Source organism: Puma concolor, chromosome D3 (genome assembly GCF_028749965.1).
Source record: "Puma concolor isolate L17-30 chromosome D3, mPumCon1.1.hap2, whole genome shotgun sequence".
In the NCBI taxonomy this organism is placed as follows: domain Eukaryota; kingdom Metazoa; phylum Chordata; class Mammalia; order Carnivora; family Felidae; genus Puma; species Puma concolor.
The window spans coordinates 66277478-66304838 of NC_141678.1; the positions used below are offsets into that span (position 1 = coordinate 66277478).

At 45.1% G+C, this 27361-nt stretch overlaps 1 long non-coding RNA gene across 1 annotated transcript in view; it reads right to left on the bottom strand.

The window, feature by feature from the left end:
- Window positions 1-27361, bottom strand: part of LOC112868411 (uncharacterized) — a 143776-nt gene that overhangs the window by 110003 nt on the left and 6412 nt on the right. Inside the window, exon 3 of the long non-coding RNA XR_015242546.1 lies at window positions 14673-14825. This is a non-coding gene — a long non-coding RNA (uncharacterized LOC112868411). The remainder of the gene's footprint in view (window positions 1-14672; window positions 14826-27361) is intronic.

Consider the following 27361-nt stretch of genomic DNA (forward strand, 5'->3'; position numbering starts at 1 on the left):
GAGAAGCACTAGGGGTGGGAGAGGGGTGGAATGTAGGTACAAGCCTATATTGTATCTCTGTGGGAAAGAACAGATGAGGCAAAGTATGCAGCCTTAGGATCGACTAATTTGACTAATTTCAGTAGGCTCTGGAGCATAGGATCTGTCCCCTAGTTGTCTGGTACCTGGCCTAGGTTGATGAGAGCGGGTGGATAGTGGCCCACAATGTGAGAGCCTGATAAAGGAGGCAATTGGGGGTATGGGCCCTTTATTGGTTAGTTTACAAATGAAAGATGCACTCCCAGGTGAGTTGTTAGCCATCTCTAGGAATTCACTAATCCTAAGGAGGGCAGTTCCTCCAGAGTCAGCAAAGTTTCAGATGTCAAAGCATCAAAATATAGAAAATGAAAAGTATGGTTAGTACACATGGTAGCTCAGGGCTCCAAAAGCACATGTCCAAGGTAGACATTATCATTGCCTTTTATGAGCTAACTGAAAAGTCTTGCAGTATCATTTGTCACTTTCTATTTGTAAGAAGCAAGTCATTAAGGCATCCCATAATTAAGAGGAGGAGAATTTGACTCCACCTTTTGATGGAAGGGTAGCAAAGAATTTGTGAGCATGTTTTAAAACCAGCAAAGCTTCCATAATAGAGGCTATACAACTTATCATAAAGACTAATGGGCCCCTTCCTCATCCCTTACAACTCAGAAGCCTTAGACTTGAAAGTTAACAAATCCAGTTGCCCCTCTGTTAATACCACATTTCCCAGCTGAAATTCTAGATTCAGTGTTGGAGTCAGAATAACCTTCAGAACTCCATTAAATGGCAGGCATTGAGAGGAGGAAGTGTGATCCTAGTGCTGTGAGTAATAGGAATCTGCCACCATGCAGTTCATCATTTAGTGAATGTACACATGTCAGATTCTCCCAGTAGATGTCCAACTCCAAGAATGAAGGAGGACAGGCGATATTATTCCCATCTTATAGACAAAGCACTTGAGATTGCCAAAGAGGTGAAATATTGTGCCCATTGTCTCACAGTCCTTTCTTGGGTGGGCAGCAGTCTCACCCTGCTCCTCCACCTATGGGATCCCTGCACTCCCAGACTTACTGCCTGTTTTGGAAGACAACGTACAGACAGGAGGGACCAAAAGAGGACCCACAGCAAGCATTTGTAGATGCTTAGGGGTGTGCAGGCTGGAGACTAAGGGAAACGAAGAAATGAGAACTTTCAGGGTCTTAAAAAACTGAGGTGGCAGAAAGGAAACTGGAGGTGTCTCTGGATCTGTGGTGACCAAATTCATCAGGGTGAGGAAAAGGAAGGGTGTTGGGGGACAGCTCATAGGATGATATCAAGGGAGTAGTGAAGCTGCAGAAGCAAAGCTGAAGCCTCACTCACCCAGGGGAAGTATGTGCTCTGTCTGCCCCAAGAAGCCACTGATGGCTCTAGGGCATAAGAGGGGAAAAAAGCAAGACAAAAGATGTCATTTAAAAGCACTTTCTGATAGGTGGGCAGAGTAAACCAAAGAGGGAGCTCTAGATGAAAAGGTAAACAGTCCAGTACAATATGCAAGATACCATCCAGTTCAGAAAATTTGTGCTCTTGACCCACCAATTTGGGAAGCAGGAAGAACCCCTGGCCATGGGGAGATGATGAAAGGAAGGGCTCACCATGGGCAACCATGGGCCCGGCAACCTAGTCTCTACCTCTGGCACCAAATAAGACAATTGCTGATCTCAGAATGGACTAAGACTAATTAGAAAGAAATTATATAGGGCCAGAGATGCCAGGAAAATGTGCAAATCCCTTTGCTCCAGGGTTAGAAATTCCACACGTTAGGTCTTAGTATTGCCAGTCATAACAGAACAGAGGTATAAAGTAGAGATGAAAACAATTTTGGGGGTTTTTTTGAACATTTATTTGAACATTTATTTTTTGAGATACAGACAGAGACAGAGCACAAGAGAGGCAGGAGCAGAGAGAGGGGGAGACACAGAATCTGAAGCAGGTTCCAGGATCTGAGCTGTCAGCACAGAGCCCAATGTGGGGTTCAAACCCACAAACCATGAGATCATGACAGAGTCGAAGTTGGACACTCAACCAACTAAGCCACCCAGGCTTAGCTCCCAAAGGTTTTTATTTTCCATTATGTACTACTAACCATTTGTGATACTGACCAAAGCCACATCAGTACAAAATAAATTCATTTAGCCTTGATTTTATAAGAAATAGAAAATGCTCTAGTCACGTGTTTAAAATTTAAGAGAAAAGATAAAGTAATCAACAAATATAATAAACATTAAAATTCACAAGGTTTAGTATGACTTTCTCATCTTAGACATGAGGAACTGAGGTCCAGAGAGGAGATGATTTTCCCATGTCACATACATAGCAAGCTGCTGGCCATGTGCTCTTTCTATACCCTTTGCTATTCCCTATGCCACCTCCACCCTGCCACTGGCAGCAACAAGCAGAGATTTTATTTCGTCTTCACTCTGCATCTCCAATGCATACATCCCTGGAAATTCTGAAGCCATCCACATCCTTAGGTACATTTCAGATGACTAAACAGAGACTTCTAGTCTCCACACATGGAGTCTCTGAATCTACCTCACTCCTGGTCCTTGGGGGTGGGAGTGCCAGTCTGATCTCCTCACCACCCACCAGTGCCTTGTCTCTTTCATGGAATCTCTGGCCCCTGGGAGATGAGGCTTGAAAAATGAAATGCTTTCCATTCCAACTCTCCATTGCTGGAAAGAGATATTGGGGAATCGGAGGAAAAGAGAAAATATGTGTGAGGCTTGTTAGCATGTAATACAAAGCCTCCCTTGTGTTCCAAAATCATATTCCGGTCCCATCTAACATTGCTCCTCTTTCCTGTCCCCCATGAGGTGCCAACTCCATCCCACCTGGAATGATCTTTCCCAGAATCTCTCCTGACAAACTCCTATTTATCCTTAAAGACCCAACTCGAATAGTCCTTCCTCTCTCAAGCCTTTCTTGCTTCTCACCCCTGTGCAGGCACTGCAGACTGCCCTATTCACTGGGTCCTACCTGCACCACTGCCATGGTGGTTTGCTCCAACTTCTATCACTGCTGCCCCTCCCACCAGATCCTGAGTGCTCCAAGAGCCGGAATGTGATTTATTCATTGTAAATCTCTGTGGTCTAAGCCAGTACTTTATACATAGTACTTATTCAGTGTTTGTGGATGAATGAAATAATACAGGCACTAGGGAAAAGAGATAAGAAAGCACACAAACTCCCATATTCAACCTGCACACCCAGAAAATAAATCTTAGGAAAACAAAACATCTAGAATAGAACTGAGAAATATAATATGAGGAGTGGCATGTTGATAAACCAGCTCTCAAAAAAAAAAAAAAAGCCATAATTTGCAATACTTTCCAGTTTCCATGGTGTAAAAACCCCCTCCATGACTGATTGTAAGCTACTAACGTGAACTCACTAGACACAGAGTCAGTACACAATTGGCTCTCATGAGCCATATGGTTCTAGCCCACCACTGAAAGCAAGCCACATATGTAATTTTAAGTTTTCTAGTAGTCCAACTAAAATTGTAAGAAGAAACAGCCAAAATTAATCTTAATGCTTTAACTCAGTATACCCAGAATTTTCCTTTAACATCGAATCCTTACAAAAGATTACTAATGAGCTGTTTTATATTGTTGGTTTCATATTTAATCTTTGAAATGCCAGTGTGTATTTTACAAGTAGGGCATCTCCTCTGGGACTAGCTGCATGTGGCTAGTGGCTGCCAGTATGGGACAGATAGCACAAGTCTAGAATCGGAGTCAGAGCCACACAGAGACAGAGTGACATGGACAGCTGTCATTTTTAGGATACTGTCAGTGATTTTTTAAATGCTGTTGCTTTTTAAAACTTTAGGCAGAAACAGTGCTTGTCCCATGGGCTAGATTAAGAGAAGAATCTGTTGCACTTCAGCAGGACATCATGTCCCTCTGACCCATATGGCTGCTCCATTAGGATCCTGAGCACTTATTAATTACTACACCTTCTTTCCAGCTTTCAAAGTGTAAGATTGAAGGCAGCCAATGAACACCCAAATGTACTTTTCCCTCTGCTCCACATGCCAATTTAGCATCAGAAATTGCCTGCCCCCTCCCCCCCACAACCCCTAGGACTTTTCCTCCCATCACATGATTGCTAGAGACTGTGGGTACACAGATAATGAGGCTGAACTTTTCAGAAGTTAAATGTGAATGGGAAGTGGACAGAAATGCACCTGTTGAGAGGCACCTGAGTGGCTCAGTTGGTTGAGCATCCGACTTCGGCTCAGGTCATGATTTCAGGGCTTGTGGGTTCGAGCTCCATGTTGGGCTCTGTACTCAGAGCCTGGAACCTGCTTCAGATTCTATGTCACCCTCTCTTTCTGCCCCTCCCCTACTCGTGCTCTGTCTCTCTCTCCCTCTCTCTCTCTCAAAAATAAACAATTAAAAAATTTTCTTAAAATGCACCTGTTGACTAGTGGAGGAGGTAAGCTGCCACATAGGAGCCTCAGGGAGGAGAATACAAGGCCTTCATTTTGGAAAGGAGAGTCTGCAACTCCCAAAGCAGTGGCCTGGGCATCAGAAGTCATGGGTTCCAGCTCAGCTCTGTGGGACTTTCAGAAAATCCCATAATCTCTGTAGTTTGCTTTATCCTTCTGTAATCTGACATTGAGAGGCAGCAGGTTTCTGATCGAACAAAACAATGTTTATGAAAATGCTCTGGAAAAATGTTAAATGCTGGGATATCGAGGTTAAAAGCAGCAGACCTTAGTGAGAGATGCAAAGACTGGAAACTGGAAAACCTGGATTCTTTTCTTGGATCTGTCAGAAATAAGCTGTGCAAAGCATAAAGCCTTTTCCTTATCACTAGAATGAAAGGGCCCATCTAAGCGACCAGCGTAAGTTAGATCATGCCATCCTGTATTAGCAAACTCCATGGCTTCCTACCTCCCCCCAGGGTCAGACTGCCCCCACCCCACCTCTCTGGCACCATCTCCTCCCCCTCTTCCCCTTTCTCTAGCCTTCAGCCACTCTGACCTTCTTACGGTCCCCATGTCCCCAACCTGACACCTTTCGGTGATGTCCCTGTTTAAGTTGAAACCCCCTCCCCTATTTTATTTCCTTCATAGTAATTATCACCTCCTAGCATAATTGTATTTATGTATTTGATCTTTATCTCCCTTCTCTAGAATATAAGCTCCATAAAGAGATGGGATTTGTGTCTGTTTTCATAACCAGATATATTTCCCATGCCTAAAACAGTACATAGCAGGTAATCAACAAATATTGGTTAAATGAATGAATGAATGGACACCATTACAGCTCTGACATTCTAAAATTACAACTTCCTGGGGCGCCTGGGTGGCTCAGTTGGTTGGGCGTCTGACTTCGGCTCAGGTAACGATCTCACTTTCCGTGGGTTCGAGCCCCGCGTCGGGCTCTGTGCTGACTGCTCAGAGCCTGGAGCCTGTTTCAGATTCTGTGTCTCCCTCTCTCTCTGACCCTCCCCCATTCATGCTCTCTCTCTGTCTCAAAAATAAATAAATGTTAAAAAAAATTTTTTTTAATAAAAAAAAATTTTAAAAAGTAAAATTACAACTTCCTATAATATTTGAAACAAAAAGATTAATAGCCAAGATTCTAGAAAACTTCTGTTCACAGGAATACTCAAATTACCTTTTTCCCCTTTAAAGGTACAGCCAGCTTAGTTCACCTGTAGCACTGAGCTCAGGGAATAAAAGTGAAATAGCCAAGGTGCTCTGCTCCATCTGGTGAGCCCCAGCCTCCCATTCCTGGTGCCTGCTCCAGTCCTGACACCACTCCCACCCCACTGGAGATGCCCCCAGGCCCTTCCTGTCCTTTCTCCCTCCTCTCGAGCCATTTTCAGGAGATGCTCTGATGACCCATCCAATATATGGGTGGCTCCTTGTGAATGTGAGTCGCTGGACTGCCTCATCCTGAGCAGGAACCAGTGACACCCTATCTCACACTTGAAGCAGGTTCAAGGCTCTCCCTCTGACAACATCTCTCACTGGGAAAGGGAAGGCTTTATTCATTCACTCAGTTATTCATTCAACATGTATTTATTGAGCATGTTGGAAATATGGAGGTAGATAAGACATAGTTCCCTGTTCACCTACGACAGAGACAAGTAATAAACAAATATGCTAATAAATATATATAATATACTATCAGGTGGTAATAAATACTATGAAAAAGTGAAGTAGGCTAGAGGAGAGAATGGCAGGGAGTGCTGCTCTAGGCACTGAGACAGCCTCAGCATAAGGGAATGAGTCACATATCTGGGACCAACCAGTACAAAAGCCCTGAGGCAAGAGTGTCCCTGGCTTGTCCAAGAAACATAGAGAATGGTAGTGTGGCTAAGAAGCAGAGCGTGTAAGGAGAAGGGGTGGAAAGTCAGGTAGTGGAGATAGCTAGAAGCTAAGTCTCATTAACTGTGGAGGCCTTGGTAGATGGGGATTGTATTCCCAGTCTGATGGGAAAGGATTGAAAGATCCAGAGCAGAGAAGCAACTTGATCTAACTTGTTTTTAAACTATCCTTCTGGCTGCTGGGTGGAGAATACTCTGTAAACAAATAAGAGTGAAGGCAGAATGGCAGCCGTTGCAACAGTCCAGGTGATGCTCAATGGGGGCTCCAACCAGGTCCTGACTGGTTTGCCCTCCCCCATGCCCCAGTGGACTGCACCATTTGAGGCCCTGGTCTTCCGTTAGAGCTCACAGATTCTGTCTTCCATCCTTCAATCTAGTCATGTGTGTCAGGGGTTTGCAGCCTTTGGCTACTTCCACCTGCAAGCTGAATGGGGCTCCCAAGGAAGGATGGGCATGCAGGGATTTGGAGGGAGATAAAATGCCAGCTATCACTTTGCCCCTTTATCTACCATTTTTAAGAACCTATAATAGAACGTGCATGGGTGGGAATGACCTTATAGGAAAACAGCTCCATTCTGTTTTATCTTTTTAGTTCTGCACTCACAAACTCAGTACCGTAACTGTTACTGATAATGCTTGGCTTGCCACATACTGCCACACACCCAGTGTGTCAACGCTAGGAATGAGAACCTTCTTCCAGGATACCCTTTGGGGCACATGGTTATGCATCCTCTGATTCTGTCCTCTGTGTATGTCTTGTCTCATGAGTCAGGAGGTAGGTTCCCAGCAGGCAAGAGCCACACCTTCTTTTCCTTGGTCTAGTGCACTGCTGGCACCAGTTGATAGATGAGCAGAGGACAGTAGGATCTGAGATACAGAAGCTTCCAGGTCTTTGGCTCCAGTTGGCATGAGCACTCATCTTTGTGAGTCTATTGAACTAGAAGGGATCTTGGAAGTTGTTTAATCCAGCTCTGATTTCCCAGAGGAAGAAACCAACCCCCAGACAAGTGAAGTGGGTGGCCCAGGGCCCACACAGCTTGAAAAGGCAGGTGCAGATAGTGAAGATGAGAGGCCACCAGAGGCTCCCCACCCTCACCAACCAATGCTGGTGTCAGTGCTGAAGAAAAAACGCTGAGGGGATAAAACTGCACTTCACTCCAATCTTTGCAGCCATTCTAGACAGTAGGAATTAATGGCAAAATTATCCTCATTTCATAGGTAGAACAAGCAAAACTAAGACTCCGCTGAGTGGTCTAGACCATATATTGAAATGAGGGGGGTGAATGAAAAGCTGGGTTTTTTTTAATCCATGGAAGGGGGAAATTTGGGATGAATATGACAATGATATATGGATATAATGATATGATAGGAACATAATAATGATAGCACATAAATATTACAATGATATATGATAATAAATCATGACTGTCATTCAGAAGAATTCCAGTTCTTCCATGTAGCTCCTGAGAACAGAATGAGGACCTCCAAAAGTGAGAAATGGAATGTAGATCTGGGCTCAGGAGGAGAGACAGCTTCCTGATCACTGGGGCTCTCTGAAAAAAGAGAGAATGGACTGGGGAGATGGTGGGCTCCTGGAAGGACCTGGGTCCAAGCTGGAAGTCAGCCAGTCAGAGGCACTGTTCAGGGATCCCCAACTCACAGGGGCAGTTGAACTGGATGGCCTCTGAAGTGCCTTTTAAGCCTGGCATTCAGCAATTCTGTACATAGGGAACTTGGCATTGGATTCCTTCCTTTTGAAACCAGACTTTCTCCCACCTACTTGACTGGAGGTGTTCTCTCCAATAAAGTCATCCTAAAGTCTGACATCTAAAAGTCTGCCATCCCCCAGGATGGAATAAGGAGAAATGGCCTTAAATCATGTGATTTCCATAGGACTTGTGAAAGCCTTTCCATCTTGTAACGTTGGAGGTGGGGTTCACGTGCCAGAGAATGTTAGAGGAACACCTCTCTGGGTGATGTCTAAGGAGAAGGTGGGTACCCATCGACCTCAGTACTACAGATAAAGCAGTGTGGAGGCAGGGAGATGGAATTCATGACCTCTCCAAGTTCCTGCCAGCCCATTCCAGCTATAATTCTATGATAAAACCATTAGAGGGCCCAGAGGTGGTTTAGCCTCATTTCTCCCATTCTGGTGATAGAACACATTTTTTTTAAACCCTATAAACCCTAAACCATAATTCTTTTACAGCAGAGGGAAAGACAGGACAGTCATGCATGGTTTGAAGCATAGGAGCTGCGGGGAGAGGTTAAAGGAAGAAGAAGGTTTGTTTAGATTGTGGTTGTCCTTTTCATTCAGGTGGGAGTTGTGGGGGTGTTAAATGTGAAGTTTGATGCGAACAAAAGCAAAGCAAAAGAGAAAAAGGAATGTGAAAAAACTTAAACCTGCAGTTTTCTGATACACAGAAGGGAAACCCAAACTCGGCTCATTATGGCACACATTTATGGCAGATCATAACATTAAATTACAACTCAGCGGCCTCGGCCAGGACTGTGCAGCTCTTCCCATGTGCTTCCAATTTAGCGCGTTTGAAGTTGCCCTGGATATTTATTTGTAGGGGATTTACTGTGCAGAACGATTAAAGTTTGTTCTTGTTAGGAGTTTGGGGCTAGTTTGGGGGGTGGGGAAGACAGAAAGGGAGAGAGTCAGCTAGAGAGAGGAAGGGGGCTGCCAGGATACCCCGAATGAATGCATGTATATGTTTTAAAGCACACACAAACACACACACAAGAGCCCTTTGTTTTCGACATGGTGAGGGTCCAACATCTCTGACTGTGATTTTGTTTATAGGAAATCCTTCATAATGCACGTTTAGTGTTTCCATATGGAATTCTCATAGGACATTTCCCCACACCACCCTCCCCCCTCCCCTTCTTTTATTTGGATAAGGCAAGAGAAAAAGGGACTGTACATTCCAAAGATTCATAGTCATTCCGGATCAAATTCAATGGATTTTGGCAAGAGTTGAAAAACCCAGATGCAGGGCTTCAGCCTCCTGCTGAGCCGCCTCCAGCTGTGAGTGTCTGGTGGAGGCACTTTGTAAAATCATGAAAACCCTATTAAATTCGTGAAATATGATATACTGTCGTTTCAGACTAACTTTCCATTGAACTGTCCATGAAGAGAGAATTTGGTTAACTTGCCGAAGAAGGGGGAAGTGGCGAGGCTGGGGCAGGGTTGGGAGACAGGAGGCCCTATTGAGGGAAACAGAGAAGCGCCAGGAATTCTGAAGAGGTTGCAGATTTCTGTGTCTGGGTATGAGCGCTCCCTCAGACCCCAGCAGCACAAGGCTTTCTCAAGGTTTGACTCTTCCCAGGAAAGCGGGTGGTCACCATGATCCCTCTCCCTCTCAAGTTGCTGAGCTGTTTCAAGTGCCGGGTGTTGTGACAGTTTCTCTGCTGGGATGATTGTTTCAGAGCACAGGAGACTCCAGCAATCCCTGGTGGATATTTAGACTCCACCCCTTTTTTCATAGCTGAGGGGCCAAGGGCAGCAGGAGGGAAGAGAGTGACTCCCCGCAAGGTCCAGCAAATTGAAAGAAAACCCACAGCTCCTCAATCCCAGTGTAGTTCTTTCTACCGAAGCACACCTCAGACACCTTCACTGCCTGCCCCAGATCAGAGCTGCTGACGACATGGTTTTTTTTGCATGAACTCATAGGCCTAGACTACCCCCCCAACCCCAGCTATGAAACAGTCTATCCTAAAGAAGTTGGACACTCTAAGTTCATTTCCTATTGGACTATAATTCACATCATAAAACTGTTGCATGTTTATTTTCAAACAGATCAGGGTGAGGGCTCCCTGGAGGTGAATTGGTTTTGTTTTCTGGAAACCTCCACAGGACATGGCAATTTCAGGAGCTCACATGTACATGCAGAGTTCACCTTGCAGGAAGCCAAGTGGGGCCCTTCTTCCCCAAACGTCTTGGCACCCTAGGGATCCAAAGTCCGGACTCTTGGAATGGAAGGGCACACAGAACATCGTGACTCACCTGTCATCCATGTAGTGGTCCCTGAAATAGGAACGTCACATGGTACAAGCAGCTGCATCTCTTGCCCAGTGTCATGTGTGGAAAGAGATCAGAATAAAAGCTGACTTTGATTGAGGGCTTACAGTATGCTAAGGTGCTGTCCCGAAAGCTTGGCATGAGTTAAATCATTCCATCATAACAACAACCTTATGATATAGTGGCACCATTATCCCCATTTTGCAGATGAGAAAATTGAGACAAATTTCCCAAAGTCTTGTAGCCAACTAAAATCACATAATGGACATAAGCGACTGAGCCAGTAACTGAATCTCAACAATCAGGTTCTAGAGCCTGAGCTCTCAAACTGCCTGCCACCCTCCCCAACCCCACACCCAAACACACAGACCTAAATATCAATGTCAGAGGAGAAGGTCTTAACTCTCCTTCTTCTCACTCCCATTGGAAATATACTTTTTGAAATAAACAGCTCAGGCTTTCTCTTTACCCTTTTGAAATATAAATAGCCCCTGAGTGTGGGTGGCATTAAGTCACTAATACTCTAAGCCAAGGCTTCTCAAACTAAAATGGACATACAAATTGCCTAGCCATCTCGTCAAAATGCAGATTCTCATTTAGTAGGTCTGTGAAGGAGCCTGAGATTCCACATTTCTAACAAGCTTGCAGGTACTGCAGTGGTCCAAGGAGCACACTCTGAGTGACAAGGCTCTAGGCTATTTACCTGAGTGCTTTCCTCCACCAAAAGAGGCACCCATAAGAAGGCAGCCAGAGGGTCAAAGATGGCTCATCAATTTCACAGCTGTGATGGGGCTAGCCCTCCTCCCCCCACCATCAGTAGAGCCACTAGATTTCCAAGCTTCAAGTCTCAGGCATTGGGAGACATGGGGAAGGTCTTTGGGGTCACAAGAAACCGTGGGATTGATATCTTTGCAGCAGCAAAGAGCAAAGCTCTTTGGACCAGAGAGTCCAGTATCAATACATCCCTGGCGGGGGCAGAAATAAGTGTATGGTGACCCCGGGGTCAGGAACAGTCAACACCAACATCTCTCTTACATCCTGCCGACCAAGAGGAACTGGCCCAGTGTGGCAGTTTCCACCTTCTTGCTGGGGAGTTTGGACAGACATTTCACCTTCCAGTTCCATTTGTTTGACATATAAAATGAGAGGATTGCACTAGATAATCTTTGAATCTTTCCCCTCCTTCCTATCCCAATCTATGAGTCTACAAATGCCTATACAATAAATAAAAATTCAGCCACTGTTCTGCACATCTAAATATTCTGATGTCCTTGTTGCCAACACCACATAGCAGGATATCAGACAGAACCATTAACTTTCCAGTGGAGGCTGAACACCACAAACACAGCTCTCACAGGAACCTGGCTGCCCCATTCCTGGTCCCCCCTTGGGAAGCAGATGGAGGAGGCTGATTCCCCCGAGTAGCCAAGCATGCTGCCTGAGCCCGGAGACTGGAAGGCAGAGCCTAGTCCCCAGGGCTCTGTTTCACAGCCAAAACACACCGTGTTGTGTTCCTACCAGCTCTGAAGACCTCACACAGCCAAGAGAAACAGGCATTTAAGAGCAGAAAGGGGCAGCACTTGACCCCTGGCCTCTTTGGTCTGGCTCCCTCTGACAAGAGGATGCAAAGCACTGTGGCCTAGTGAGGGGCATGGTGGCCCAGTATAGCCAGCCCCACAGAGCTGGGCTCAAACCCCCAGGTCCCTGGATCTGAGCTGCAGACTCTCTAGCCTTTAATGTTACAAGTGTCTTTCCTTATAAGGGCTAGGCACAGAGTAACTGGGACATAAAGTGAGACCATTCCTTTGAGTGACTGTTGATAATAAATCAGATACTCTCCAGATCTGTTCTCCAATCTGACAGAGTCCAAGAGACACTTGGAACCTGTATTGTGGAACAACTAAAGATCCAGGTTTAGAAATGCTTACAAGCCATCAATGTGTATCTATGTAATTCTAAATTTTTAGTAGGGGTGCCTGGGTGGCTCAGCCCATTTAATGTCTGACTCTTCATTTCAGCTCAGGTCATGATCTCACGGTTCATGGGTTTGAGCCCCACATCGGGCTCTGTGTTGTCAACACAGCAACATTAACACCACCCCATTCCCACCAACTTGCGCCTATACTCCTTCAGTAAATACTTTTGGAACTCTGACTGACCAGTGGAGAAGGCATTGGTCGGTGCAAAAAAGCACCTGCGGGGGAAATTTCTCAACAAATGAAGTATTCAGTATTGTTTCTTTTTGAAAATGTGATTTAAGTGAGGACCTTGAACAGCAGAGCTCAGCATGCATGGGTGCAGGGTTAGAACAGAGTCAGGGCATTAGGGGGTGGAGGGAAGGGTGAATGCATTTGGATGGATTATTTGCCGGTAGAGGAGAGGTTTGAGAAGTACTGTGGTACAGACGAGTCAAGTACAGGGTACCAGGCTGGAGAACACAAGGACGCCAAGTATTAGGATCTGGCTGGGACAGTGTGAGTGTGAGTTTTAAAAATAAGACACATCAGAGAATATTGGACATTAGATACAAGGTTCAAGGGAACCAGGGCATGGCAGCAGGTGGAGCAGAGTGAACAGCCCTCCTCCAGTCAGAAAATGGCACTGAGGTTTTTTCTACTAACTCCATGGCTTGCTCACCAAGCTTTTTTTGGTCTTTATTTTGTCATGAGGACAAGGTTTCGCTTGTCTCTTCCTTCTTTCCTCCCTGACACCCTCCTCTCCTCTCTCTCCTGGATCAATTGTTACCTCTGCCAACAGAAGGTGGTGGGACAGAGGGGAGGACCAAGGGGAGCGGGGTCGGTGATACAGACCCATACAACTCGGCACCACCTCCTCCATTCCTTGTAAAAATTGGGATAATATTACTAGCCTGATAGCCTGGAAGCTGAACCAGATGTCTTCTAGTGTTCAATTCTAGAACTCTAGGAAACAAGCCAAGAACTCTCCAGCCTAAGTCTTGCTACCAAAATGAGACTCCCACACATGGACCTCATGGCATACCACTACTCTGACTCCACCCTGGGCAGCGGTCACACCCCACCAGAACAGGCTCCTTCCAGGTAACTGCCCAACACACACACACACACACACACACACACACACACACACACCTAGATGTACACACAAATACACAGCCATGCACATACACACACACACACACACGTACATGTACACACACACAGAGGCACAAGCACACACATGCACACACAGGCACAGACAGACACACAAATAGACACACATATCCAGATGTGCACACAGACACACACATGCACACACACAGAGACACATTTACCTACATGTGCACACACACACATATGCACAAACACACACCCAGGTGCAGACAAACACACACATGCATGCACACAAACCCACAATTTCCTCCCCGTTCTGTGAGATTTTATCCCCTCTCCAGAAATGAACACTTCTTTCTCCAAAACATAGCCCTTTCCTCTTTCCAAACCCTGCCCAGACTTTCAGTCTTCTGTGAAACCTTTCTGTATTAATCCTTAAAATCTGACCACCTTATTTATTCAACTGTCTACTCAACAATTTTATCTACTTGTGCAACCAGCTTTTTAAACTATTTCCTTTCATATGAAAATAATAGTATGCTCACAACCTTTCAGTGTGTTTGCATACCTATTATAGTACCAAACATAATGTTATGCAAAAAGCAGAAGCTCATTAAAAATGAGCTGAAAAAAAATGATCTCCACAGTGTCTCTATGAGGAATTAATGATAGTTAACATTTATTTTGCATTTAACAACATGACCACCAGCACTGTGCTAAGCACTTTATATACAATATCCCATTTCATCAATAACCCTATAAGATAGGCATTACAGATTTTTTATTTTTATTTTTTAAGTGTATTTATTTATTTTAAAATAGAGAGAGAGAGCACAAGCAGGGAAGGGGCACAGAGAGAGAGGGAGAGAGAATCCCAAATAGGCTCCACACTGCTAGCACAGAGCCCCATGTGAGGTTCGAACTCATGAACCGTGAGATCATGACCTGAGCCAAAGCCGGATGCTTAACTGACTAAGCCACCCAGGCATGCCTGGATTTTTTATTTAAAAAAAAAAAAAAAAAAAAAAAAAAAAAAAAGCTGTGGCATAGAAGATTCTAGAATATAAGGCAGTCTGATTTCAAATGCCACACTTTTGCCACTGCACAAAACAACTGTCTTTCCATTTAACCATTAACTACACTGAGACACACAGACATTAAGTGAATTACCTGAAGTCACGTGGTTGGGGCTAGAAACCAGGCACTCTCCACTGAGCATCACCACCTCTTTCCAGTTTGGCAATTGAACTCTTCCTTCCATGTGAGAGAAGTGTATACATGAAACAGCAAGGACTTTAAAGCCAGGCAGAGACTCAGTTTCACCTTTTGTAAAAAGAAAATAGCAATAATTACCTAGCCAGGTTGCTGTGGGGGTTAGGACCAAAGAAGACCACGCATTTCCTGGCACAGAACTAGAGCTAGCTTTCAGCCTCTTCTCTCCTCCGGTCTCCACCCGCCCCCCTTCCCACACACTGCAGCCTGTGGGCAGTGTCCTTGTTCCGTCTGCCTGACCTCGTCCTTGAGAGCCAGTATCAGACCAAGCAGGCTGCCCTAAGCATACTCATTAAGAAGGTTTTGTCCCCTGACAATCATGAAGACACTGCAGAAATGGGATCACAGAACTTGTGTTGCTCATGCTTCATGGAGGCTCTCCTGCTGAGTAGTACAGATTCCATCCAAGAAAAAGACAACCACCCATTGTGGATGGGAGGAAAGCATCTGCTCCGGAAGGTCCCCCTTCCCCTGTTCATAGGGAACCTCTCCCCATCAGCCCTTCCATAAATTCTACCTGTGCACTCCAGTTGCCCTCTCCTGTCTTGCTATGGTGGCATGAGGCTAAATTAATTAATGTGTGTAAACCATGTGGAAATGTTTGGCTTGCCAAGTGCTCTTGATAGGTTTGAAATACTATTGGAAGCAGTGGAAATTGGCACGGCTATCTGGAGCAAAATTGATCTCACCCCCAGGACTCCTGAGATTGACTTTGGTTAATGGAGGCATATGCAGATAGAGCAGGATAGTCATTAAAAAACACTATGGATATATTTCAAGCCCTTACTGGGGAGCAAGGAGACAGAATTAAAAGGGAAAGAAAGACACCAGCATAGGGATTCTCCTGTGATGCATCAGACCCAAAGGGAATTGCCCAAGGTTAGGACAAGAGAAAGAGGATACCTACTAAAGTGAGGCACATGGGGCTGGGTGGGTTTGGGTCTCTCTGAGAGGCAAAAATCCAGTCCTAAAATTATGGGTGCTTGTATTTGTGAGCACTCAGAGGATGGGCAGGTACATAATGCCCTTCCCTAAACAGACTCCTCTTTGCTTCTGCGACTCCATCAGCTCCTGAAAAAGGAGGAAGGGGAAGAAGTACCCTAGCCTGGGGCAGGACTTACTGGAGGGAACCAAGAGACCTGCCTCAGGCAAGGGGCTGGGCTTGGTTCTCTCCTAAGGGTTGTATCATCAGAGGTCAACCAGAAAAGCAGAACCAGTAGAAGATAATACATAGTACATAAAGAGATTTATTGCAAGAAACTGGCTTATATGATTGTGGAGGCTAACTTGGCAGGTCCGAAATCCACAGGGTGAGCTGGAATTCTCAGGCATGGGGTGAAGCTGTTGTCCACAGGCAGAATTACTTCTTTTCTCAGAAAAGCTTCAGTTCTGCTCATAAGGAATTTCAACTGATTGAATCAGGCCCACCCAGATCATCCAGGATCATCTTCTTACTTAAAATCAGCCAATCATGGACTATAATCACATCTACAAAATACCTATGTACCAACACCTACATCGGTACTTGAGTAACTAGGGACATAGCCCAGCCACACTGACACGCTAAACTGCCCATCACAACTGCTCTGTCCTCCCGCCACTCAGCCCCCACCTCCTCTACTGTCAGACCCACCCACCTCCTACTGAAGCCTCCCCATCTCACATGGTTCTCCAGTGTCCCAGTCCTCCAGGAATGGCCCTGTGAGCTGTCTGCCAGCCAACCCTATCAAAACCAGGTCTCCAAGATAGAGTGTTTGCATGGCTTCTCCCTGTCATCACTTTTCCAGCAGCTGCCTGAAATAGCCTCCCACCTGCTATCCCTGCCTCCAAATCCTCATTGTCAGGAGAGTGTATTTCTAATCTCTACACCTGGTCCATCTCTTTGGGGACTAAGACTCCTTCAGCAACCACCCACAGGGTTCCTATTGAATCATGCTTTCCTCAGAGTGGTGTCTAGCCCACCTTCTCATCTGCCCACACTCCCCTCTGTGCTTCTGCGTTTCCTGGAACTGACCACACTGCTCACCTCCATGCCAAGGTCCATGTTCTCCTCTGACCTTCACCCATGTCTTTGGCTCCCCACCTCTGCCTCCTCATTGAGGACTAGCTCCCGTGGTGAGAGAAGCTCCCTCTCTGGGCCAGAACTACCTGTCTATCATCTGCCCCCACTGCAAACTGACCATCGCACCTCTGCCCCACTAGCTCCCATCCCGACATCCATAGGGCTGACTATGTGTGTCCTGCAAATGCTGGCTCAGTTCATGGACAAAATACACCAGCAGGGTTTCCTCAGCACCTTGTGTTAGCTTGGCTCCTCATGTTATTCCTCTGCCTGTAGTTCCTTTGGAAATTTATTGGGGGTAGGGAGTGGTTTTTTCTTATCCCTCTCCCTTCTCTGTCTTCCAATTTGAGAACTGTTTTGAGCAATGATACTGTCCTGATAGTTTATGGTATACAGAAGTTACGGCTTGAGGTATTGAGGCCCATTTCAGGAACTGAAAAAAAAAAAAAACATAGGGTAGTGCAGCCAAGAGGGTAAGGCAGGCAGGGCAAAAAGCAGGGCTGGACACTGGTCTAAGGAGTGGCCATTGACCCTGAAGACTGCAGGGAGCCTTCCAAGTGTCCTCAGCAGGGCAGGGACAGGCTAAAGTCCATCTTAGGAGTACCCTCCTTTGGCAACAGGAGGAGGGGCTAGGAGACCAGCCACCTGGCTGTTTCTAGAATGCGCTTCAGAGGAGATGAGGGATAGAACTAGGCAGAGGCCAGAAGAGGAATCACCAAGATTTCAGGATCCAAATCTAGGGTGAAAATAGGAAACCTGCTCATACAGACAGATGTTCAGACATTTTTAAAGGACAAATTACTTTACAGCCCCAGACTTTAATTCGTTCATTCAGTAAATATTATTTGAACATGTAATTTGTTAGAAGCCTAGAGATTTGACAGTAAAACAAGGTTCCTGCTTTCAAGGAGCTTCATCCCAGTGGGAGGGAAGGACAGGAAACAAATGGGGATGTGCCAGAGTGTCAGATGGTGGTAGCGTGCTGTGGAAAGTGACAGATAAGAGAGATGGAAAGTCAGTGGGGGATGGGGTGCTACAGTAGAGGGGTGTCTGGAGAATACCTTTCTGAGGAACCATGACTAATCAGGAGAGGGTGGTCTACGCAGAGGAAGTGGCACATGCAAAGATCCTGGAGCAGGGGTGGATTTAACATGCTCTAGGCAGAGGAGAAGATGATGTCAGAGATGTAGCCAGAAGTTAGGTGTGGAGCCCAAGCAGGAGGCAGAAGGACTTCAGCTTGTGTCTACACAAGCTGGGCAGTCTCTGGAGAGGTCTTCAGCAGGGAAGGGACTCGCACTACGTATTCAAAGGACCACTCAGGTTGCTCCGGCTGGACTGAGGCAGGCACAGGAGGAAGCTGAGACACATAAACAAGGAGAAGGATGATGATGCCTTAGGCGCCACCACTAGCAATGAAGGCAATGAGAAAAGCCAATTCCAGATGTAATTTAGAGGTGGAACTAATAGGAATTGCTGCTACATTGCAGTGTGGGGTGTGAGAGAGAGTCTAGAGCACTTGGGTGGGGGTGTCTTAGTCCATTCCAACTGCTGCAACACAAACCATTGACTGGGGTGGGGGGCTCATAAACAACAAACATTTATTTCTCACAGTTCTGGAGCCTGGGAAGTCCAAAATCAAGGCGCCCCAGATTTGGTGTTCGTTCTTTGTTCATAGACAGCTATCTTTGCTGTGTCCTCACATGTCTCTTTTACACGTGCACTAATCCCATTCGTGAGGGCTGCACTCTCTTGACCTAATCACCTCCCAAAGACTCCACCTCTTAATACCATCACATTGGGGTGTAGGTTTCAACATATGAATTTGGGGGACACATTCAGTCCATAGCAGTGAGTGACAGTCTCTCTTACTGAGACTGGGGACCTCAGGCTGATCAGGTTTGTGGAGGTGCAGGCTAATCAGTATGTACCCAAGCAGAGGTACCTGACACATCTCACATCTTTACTTTTTTACTAAATAGGCCACCCCCACATTCACACAGCATTTGTGGCTCACATATACCATGGAGACCCTGAGACTCAGAGCATCCTCAAGTGCCTTCTGAACTCAGCAGGGGTTTGCAATTCAGTGTGCATTTACCCACATGGGTTATCTCTGTCACTCTTTACCCATCATAAGGTATTATACTCAGAGCCTCCTCTTTCCTGTTTGAAATGATCTCCCTGCAGAGAGATAGACAGAAAAACATCTGAGATATGGTGGCTTAAAAGAGGTGGGGATGGGGAGGAAGCAGAACCTCATTGCTGTGGGGGTGGGGTGGGGAGGATTCAATGGACTGCTCCTCACCTCCCTCATTTCTCCCACAGTCCTCTTGGGTGGTGGGTATTGGCAGGGCCATGTTATGACTTGTGGGGACCCTAGGCACTCAGCTTTCATAGGTCTCTTTCTCCATAAAAAAATATTAAAAATTATATTTTATGACCACATTGGTATTGAGATGAATATAATGCAGGCCGGATTATATGTGTTTTTTCTTTCTGATTTTAAAGAAATTAAAGCAATGTTGTGGTCCTGAAGACTATCATGGGCTCCGGGCACAGTGCCTGTTGTGCTCAATAGAGAAGTGTCCCTGGGTATAGGAACGGAAGAGGGTGGGTCTGGAGCGACAGCGGCCATCAGGAGACCTGGGCCCCTGTCCTAACTCCCGAACAATAAGCTATGAGATCTCTGATCAGTGTCTCCACCTCACAAGGCCTCCTAATCTCTCCAAGGAGGGGTGGAACTTGACCATCTCCTGGCGGCCTTCTAAGCAACAACTCCCAAGGTTCTAACTAAAGCATGCAGACCTCGAGCTTCATTTTTTAGCCTTCTGACCCCAAGGGAAGGCTCTTCCTCCCCCCTCCCGCCCCACCCCACTAACTACAATATTAAACTTGTTTTCCTTTCTGGATCTCCTTCTCTCATCAAATCATTTGCTGGTGTGTGCAGCCACTGATTTCCAAAAAGCGGCCATAAAACCATAATGAGTATGGAGATACCAACGTGAAATGACAGAGAGAAGGCCATAAACATTCAAATAAATATATAAATATAAACAAGTCTATAAACCAAACCCGGGAGGTATTTTAAACGCATAATGTAGCATTTATATCTCTTACTTTGCGCAGCAGAACTTTCAAAGGAAATTCATTTAATTCTATTGCTCACACCCCTAACCCCCATCCAGGAGTAATCGCTAATAACCAGCACAATTACCGCCTCCCTCCTGATGGAGAGTTCATTTCAGAAGCTCGTTCTTGAATTCATTATCATGCTGGAAATGAGTTGAATCACAGCGGATGTGACCACATGACGATCCCCCTGCTTCCTTCCAGTTGGGTTCAGCGTGATGCCTGCTGCAGCCCTGGCCCCTGCCAGCCCTATTGCAAAGGGAGCTGCCTCTCTGTGCCTGGCCCGATTTAAAGAAGCTTGTCAGGAGTTAGGAAGAGGGCACATGACTCTGCCTTATTATGGGCTTGATGGGTGGAGGGACACCGCCCACCTTGCTTAGAGCATGGCTGTGGCCCTCCCTCTCCAAAGGAAAGGAACCTAACCATGGCTCACGTGTCCTGCCAGGAAATGGCCAAGAGTGAACTGAGCAGCACCACGCATACACTGGCCGTTTCCACTGCTTCCAGGTCCTCATTCGTCCAGTCCTCAACAAGCCCTGGGGTAGTTCAGGGCCAGATACAGATTTAATGGAGCCTTTGTTTAAAAAGCAGGGGAGGGGTGTCTGGGCGGCTCAGTCGATTAAGCGTCCAGCTCTTGACCTCAGCTCAGGTCTTGATCTGAGGGTTGTGAGTTCAAGCCCTACATTGAGCTCTGCCCTGGAGCGTGAAGCCTACTTTAAAAAAAAAAAAAAAAAAAGCTGGGGAAACATGCAGTTAAGGGTACTAAAATATAAAACTTTTTTCATTCTTCCTTGGGTGGTTTCCTCTGCACCCCCACCACCACTCCCTCCCTCTCTCTTCTTGACCTGTCATAACCTATCATGATGTTTTTATCTGCTATTTAATGATGCGGTCCCAGAAGCTCAGGGATTCTTGCTAGGTGAGCACAGACTCTCACTGCACAGGGCCCCACCCAGTGACTAAGTGTACACACAAAAGATCCACTCTCTGCAGGTTTCCCTCCCACCAGCCATCAGATTGCCACACTGAGCCCCAATCAAAGTTGGAGAGTTGAGCCAGGGGTCTCCCCTTCCCACAAGCCCTCCAGCCCAGCCCACTGTGAATGCATGACCCCCAAGGGACTGCCATCTATGTGCCAGGTTCTGCTCAGTACCAGGAATGGGCCAAAGTGCTGCAGGGTGCATCACCTAACTCCAACCCTCCCCACACCTGTGCGCACCTGAGCACAGAGGGTAGCAGCAGTCCCAGGGTGAGGGGCCAGGAGGGAGAGGCCCTGGGCACCTAAAGGCAGTTGAGAACAGGAGAGGCAGCAGGAGGCAGGACTGAGTATAAGCCAAGGATCCAAGTCACCCCCATTCATGGTCCACTGACCTATCAAACTTCACATATAAAACACAATGTTAGGATTTTGAACAATTGAATAAGTTTGAATTATTAAGAATTTCAAGATGGTGCTTGTGGAGCATCAAACCCCAAGCCTGGGGCCCTTTTAAGCACAAGACTATATACAATTGCACTGGTCACATGCCCTTGAAGCCAACTCTGGGTAGATATTACCACAGTCCTAATTTTGCATATTGGGGGGGGGGTCTCAGGCCCTATAATTAGCCCAAGGCCATGATGCTGGGAAGTGGGGGACACTAAGACTCAAACTGCATAATCTGGCTCCAGAACCTCATTCTTTGCCATTTCCCCATGCTGTGCCTCATTCCAGTAAACCTGGCTGCCTCCCCTCAGGGTGATCAGCACAATACCACATGGTCTGGTGGAAAAGGCAAAAGAGAGTACGCACCCCAACCTGTACCATATGCTGACTCAACCAGCCACTGGCTGTGTGTCTTTGGGCAAGTCATGTAGCCTCTCTGAACTTCAGCCCAATCTGCCACCTGAGGGGCACTGTGAAGAAAAAATCTGAAGTAATAAAAGTACACTTATGGGGAAGCACCTGTCTTACCTAATACATATAAGACAAGTAGGAAAGCCTGACCAGAACTGGACCTCTCAACCATCTCCTTCTTTCCCAGGCTTTTCCCCACCCCTCTGTAGGCAACGGACTCTGACCCTGAATGTAGAGAGGACAATGCACATGCTTTGTAATATAACTACTCTGTAGCCACACAGTAAGAAAGGGACAGGCTGGGCCAGTTCCACCATTCAGGTTTCTAAAGGATGTAATATTTTATGGGTCTATGTACACCTGCTTTGAGTTCATCATCTTAATTGCAATGGAGATTTTTTTTTCTTATATGCATATAGTCCACCGGGCTAGCTCTCTCCATTGATGATCCAGGACTTCCCCTGCCCAGCCAACATTTGCGCCACTGCATAGATGTTTGCTGAATGAAGTCATCAAAAGTCTACATGACGTTTTTCCTCAAATGAACTCATCAGATTGACCCAGTAGTAAGCATTGAAAGTAAGACTGAACTATTAGTAAGCATTGACTTAAGGGACCCAAAACTGTAGTAAGGCGAGAAAAAGCCTTAGGGACCCTCAACCTTTATGTCTTTTCTGCTGAACTAGAGTGACATGTGCTCCTCAGACAAGCTTGGGAGCTTTCCTTTGGCCTCATCATAGAAGCTTCTGCTTTGGCAAGACTGGCTGAAAGATCTAAACAGTCAGAGCCTTTGCGTTGTAATTTATGTAATTTATGCCAGTAATTTATGCCAGCTGAGGGCGTGCATGGCCGTGTGTGATGCCCAAGGGCCCCCCATCTCTCCGGGATCCAGGGCCTGCTCGAGGAGTGCTAGTTCACTGCCCAGACCGAGCCAAACATATTTGACAGAATTTCAGCTCTCAACTTCAGCCAAGAGAGTTATTTCATTAACTAATGGCCATAGACAAGGGGCGCTTGGGTGGCTTGGTTGGTTAAGCGTCTGACTTCAGCTCAGGTCATGATCTCACAGCTCATGAGGTCGAGCCCCACATCAGGCTCTGTGCTGACAGCTCAAAGCCTGGAGTCTGTTTCTGACTCTGTCTCTCTCTCTCTCTCTCTCTCTCTCTCTGCCCTTTTCCTGCTCATGCTCTCTCTCTCAAAAATAAATAAACATTAAAAAAAAATTTTAAGGCCATAGATGAGACATACGATGGTCAGTGGTTGTTAGGAACATGTGTACATTGCTCAGTATAGCGCCTGGTTCATAGTAAGTGTTTGACCAAAATGTCAGTCCCTGACAAATGTAATCTCTCTTGGGGAGGCTTAGGGAGCAGCATGATTTGTCACTCCTTCCGTGGGGGGATTGGAGGCTATTTGCCCTAGAAAGGGACAGTATGAGAGTTGGACACCCTGATAAAGGGAGGACAGAGGTGGACAAAGGAGTGTGAGGCATGGCGGGAGCAGGGATTATGGAAAACTGAAAACCTCTTTTACCTCCTGCTCTGCTTTCCCATGGTCTGGCTCTAGAAACCTCAGGAAGAGAGTTAGTATGAGGTCTCTGGTGTAATGTGAAAAACATCTCTACTCAGAATCACTTCCACTGCTTTTACTTGCCCCCAGAGACCATGTAATTGTAATGGGCACATGAGTTGGTCTTTCCTGAACAAACTCAGGTTCTTACAAGAGATCAGAAGACACAAAATATCACTCAGGTCCTTTCAAAAAAATCTCCTCTTGGATCACTTATTTCTTGAGGCCAAACAGCTTGTACTTCCTCATTGTAAAATGCAGACATTTGAGTGCTTTCTCCAGAGCAAAAATTGGTTGACACTCCCCAGTGATGAATTCAAACATTTTGACCTGAACTTATTCAAATTCCCATCAGTGTAGTCAATGGATGTCACATCAAATATCTGTCAGCACAACCAGCCAAGTCGATTAGACACCTGGTCTTTTTAGTCAGCTAAACTTGTTATTTCTGAAAACAAAAATAAAAAAAAAATCAAGATAAAAGTAACCTATCAATTTAGTTAGCAACTGACTAATAACTTCTATCAAAAAGTACATTTTTGTCGAACTACTTTGATTTTTTTTCCCACTGAATCTACTAAATCAATCAGTTGTGTGTGGGGTGGGGAGGATATTGACCAGATGTGCAGCTTGCTGAACAAGCAGGGAAGTGAACATCAGAAATGAAATCATCAAAGAGATTCCATCAGAACGGCCACTGCTCAATCATCCACAATAACAATGAGGAATGGGATCCTGCAAGATGTATGACAGGTAGTCCCTAATCAGGACAATTTGCTGCACTGAAGAGCATTTTTCTATTCTTTCTAGAAATTCACCTTCCTGTCTCGTTTGTCCATAATTGATAAGAAAATGGGTGTGATTGCCCAGGGAGTGCTGATTTGTGTCCCCAATTGCCTGTCAACCATCAACAAGCTCATGGCAGGTTCACTGAAAACTGAAAGTTGATTGTATTTATTTGGGGTCCCTTGAGTGTTATATTATACTGAATTAATTCTGAAAGATATGATGCCTTCCCAAGTCCAGAGGATTACGATGAATTCAGTGTTTGACACAGTCTATTTTAGACCTGAACTAAAGAATTAAAATCAGTTTCTTTGTTTAAACTGAAACCCTTCAACCTGGCCTTTGGCACCCTCCTTCTCTACCTTTACTCTTTTCTCAAGCCTCACCTCACCCTTTCCCAGCTCCCCACCTCCTCACACACCCTCCCCAGGATGCCTGGAGCCTTGATACTTACTGTTCCAGAGCTCTCCCTGCAGGGGCAGCCATTTAGTAGACCAAGTTATACCAAGGGATCTTTTACTTACTGTGCTAAATCTTTCCAAGGGTGCTTGTTTTTCAAAAGAGGATACCTGAAGAGGTCTATGTTTAGTTCAAAGGAGTAAATCACTAATGATATAATTTCAGATGCCAGGTAACTGGAGAGAATCCAAATGTCAGCAGACAGGATTTTAACAAAGCCAAGTATTGTGAAGAGCAGTCTTGCTTAGAGAATCCAAACATATTCACTCTTGAATGTATTCATGGAGAATTAAGTGGCCCACTTTTGTCCAATTCAAAATTTTCACTGGTCAGATTTTCTCCTGGTCATAGACATTTCTGCAACTGGAATAAGCTGATTATTTATTGCTAACCACTCACCACCTACAATTCACTTTTCCAATTTTCCGTGTTGCCTGTACAGTGCCACTTTGTCAATCCCTGCAGTTTATTGACTGTGTTCTGATGGCTGGGGTAAACAAATTACTTCAAGAATAACTGGAGCAAAAAGGGCATTGCTTTCTGGCTTCTAATGATGGAGCTGGTGTGCGACCCAATTGGTCCTAATGTCAGCAGGCAATTCACCGTCATGAGGGTGCAAGTCACATAACCCATACTATCAGTGACAAAATTTTGTATGGTACATAACATTGACCTTGTTTTATTCTGAGTAAATATCAGATAATATCAGATCAAATGATTTTGCAGATAAAATACTCCCAAATTTTGAAGTCTACTCTTTTAAAATCCATTGAAAATACACTGCACAGTAACAACTCTGCTTTATGAATGCATTAAAAGCATCAATAACCAAGAAGTTCACACTCTTACATTAGGGCCAGAGGACGTTTATTGGATCTGGGGTGTCTTGTACCGTTTAGACCCAAATCTGTCCTTAGCTCAGTGGTTTCCAAATTTCTTTACTGTGCAGTTCTACCAGAAAAATATTTTTGATCAGGCACCCCAATACGTTTGTTTAATTACAAATTATATTTATGTATCTACATCAGCCAATATGTCAAGGCACAATACACAGGTCAGGGTCATCTATAATGATAGTCAATGTAAACCCTTTTTATTTTTTTTAATATAATTTATTGTCAAATTGGCTTCCATACAACACCCAGTGCTCATCCTAACAAGTGCCCTCCTCAATGCCCATCACCCACTTTCCCCTCTCCCCCACCCCCATCAACCTTCAGTTTGTTCTCTGTATTTAAGAGTCTCTTATGGTTTGCCTCCCTCCCTCTCTGTTTGTAACTTTTTTTCCCTTCCCTTCCCCCATGGTCTTCTGTTAAGCTTCTCAAGATCCATATATGAGTGAAAACATATGATATCTGTCTTTCTCTGACTGACTTATTTCACTTAGCATAATACCCTCCAGTTCTATCCACATTGCTGCAAATGGCCTGATTTTATTCTTTCTCATTGCCAAGTAGTATTTGATTGTATATATAAACCACATCTTCTTTATCCATTCATCAGTTGATGGACATTTAGGCTCTTAACATAATTTGACTATTGTTGAAACTGCTGTTATAAACATTGGGGTACATGTGCCCCTATGCATCAGCACTCCTGTATCCCTTGGGTAAATTCCTAGCAGTGCTATTGCTGTGTCATAGGGTAGATCTATTTTTAGTTTTTTGAGGAACCTCCACACTGTTTTCCAGAGCGGCTGCACCAGTTTGCATTCCCACCAACAGTGCAAGAGGGTTCCAGTTTCTCCACATCCTCTCCAGCATCAATAGTCTCCTGATTTGTTCATTTTAGCCACTCTGACTGGTGTGAGGTGGTATCTGAGGGTGGTTTTGATTTGTATTTCCCTGATGAGGAGCAACGTTGAACATCTTTTCATGTGCCTGTTGGCCATGTGGATGTCTTCTTTAGAGAAGTGTCTATTCATGTCTTCTGCCCATTTCTTCACTGGATTATTTGTTTTTCAGGTGTGGAGTTTGGTGAGTTCTTTATAGATTTTGGATACTAACCCTTTATCTGATATGTCATTTGCAAATATCTTTTCCCATTCCATTGGTTGCCTTTTAGTTTCGTTGATTATTTGCTTTGCAGTGCAGAAGCATTTTTATCTTGATGAGGTCCCAATAGTTCATTTTTGCTTTTAATTCCCTTGCCTTTGGAGATGTGTCAAGTAAGAAATTGCTGCAGCTGAGGTCAAAAAGGTTGTTGCCTGCTTTCTTCTCTAGGGTTTTGATGGTTTCCTGTCTCACATTCAGGTCTTTCATCCAATTTGAGTTTATTTTGGTGTACGGTATAAGAAAGTGTTCTAGTTTTCATTCTTTGGCTTGTTGCTGTCCAATTCTCCCAGAACCATTTGGTAAAGAGACTGTCTTTGTTTCCATTGGATACTCTTTCCTGCTTTGTCAAAGATTAGCTGGCCATACATTTGTGGGTCCAATTCTGGGTTCTTTGTTCCATTCCATTGGTCTATGTGTCTGTTCTTGTGCCAATACCATACTGTATTGATGATTACAGCTTTGTAGTAGAATGTAAGCCCTTTTTAAAGTAGACTTCATAATTTTGACATTTTGGGGGCCTAATTCTTATTGTGGCTAATTAGGTTGTCATTGCCTTTACTTTCTAATGTGGCTGGAATCATCAGAACATAATCAGAACTGAAGAAGCAATGGCACCACTTTCCTGTGATTTATTTGGACTTATATTAGTCATTTTTTATGTTCTGAAATTTCTTTGTAGGACTCTTTCTAA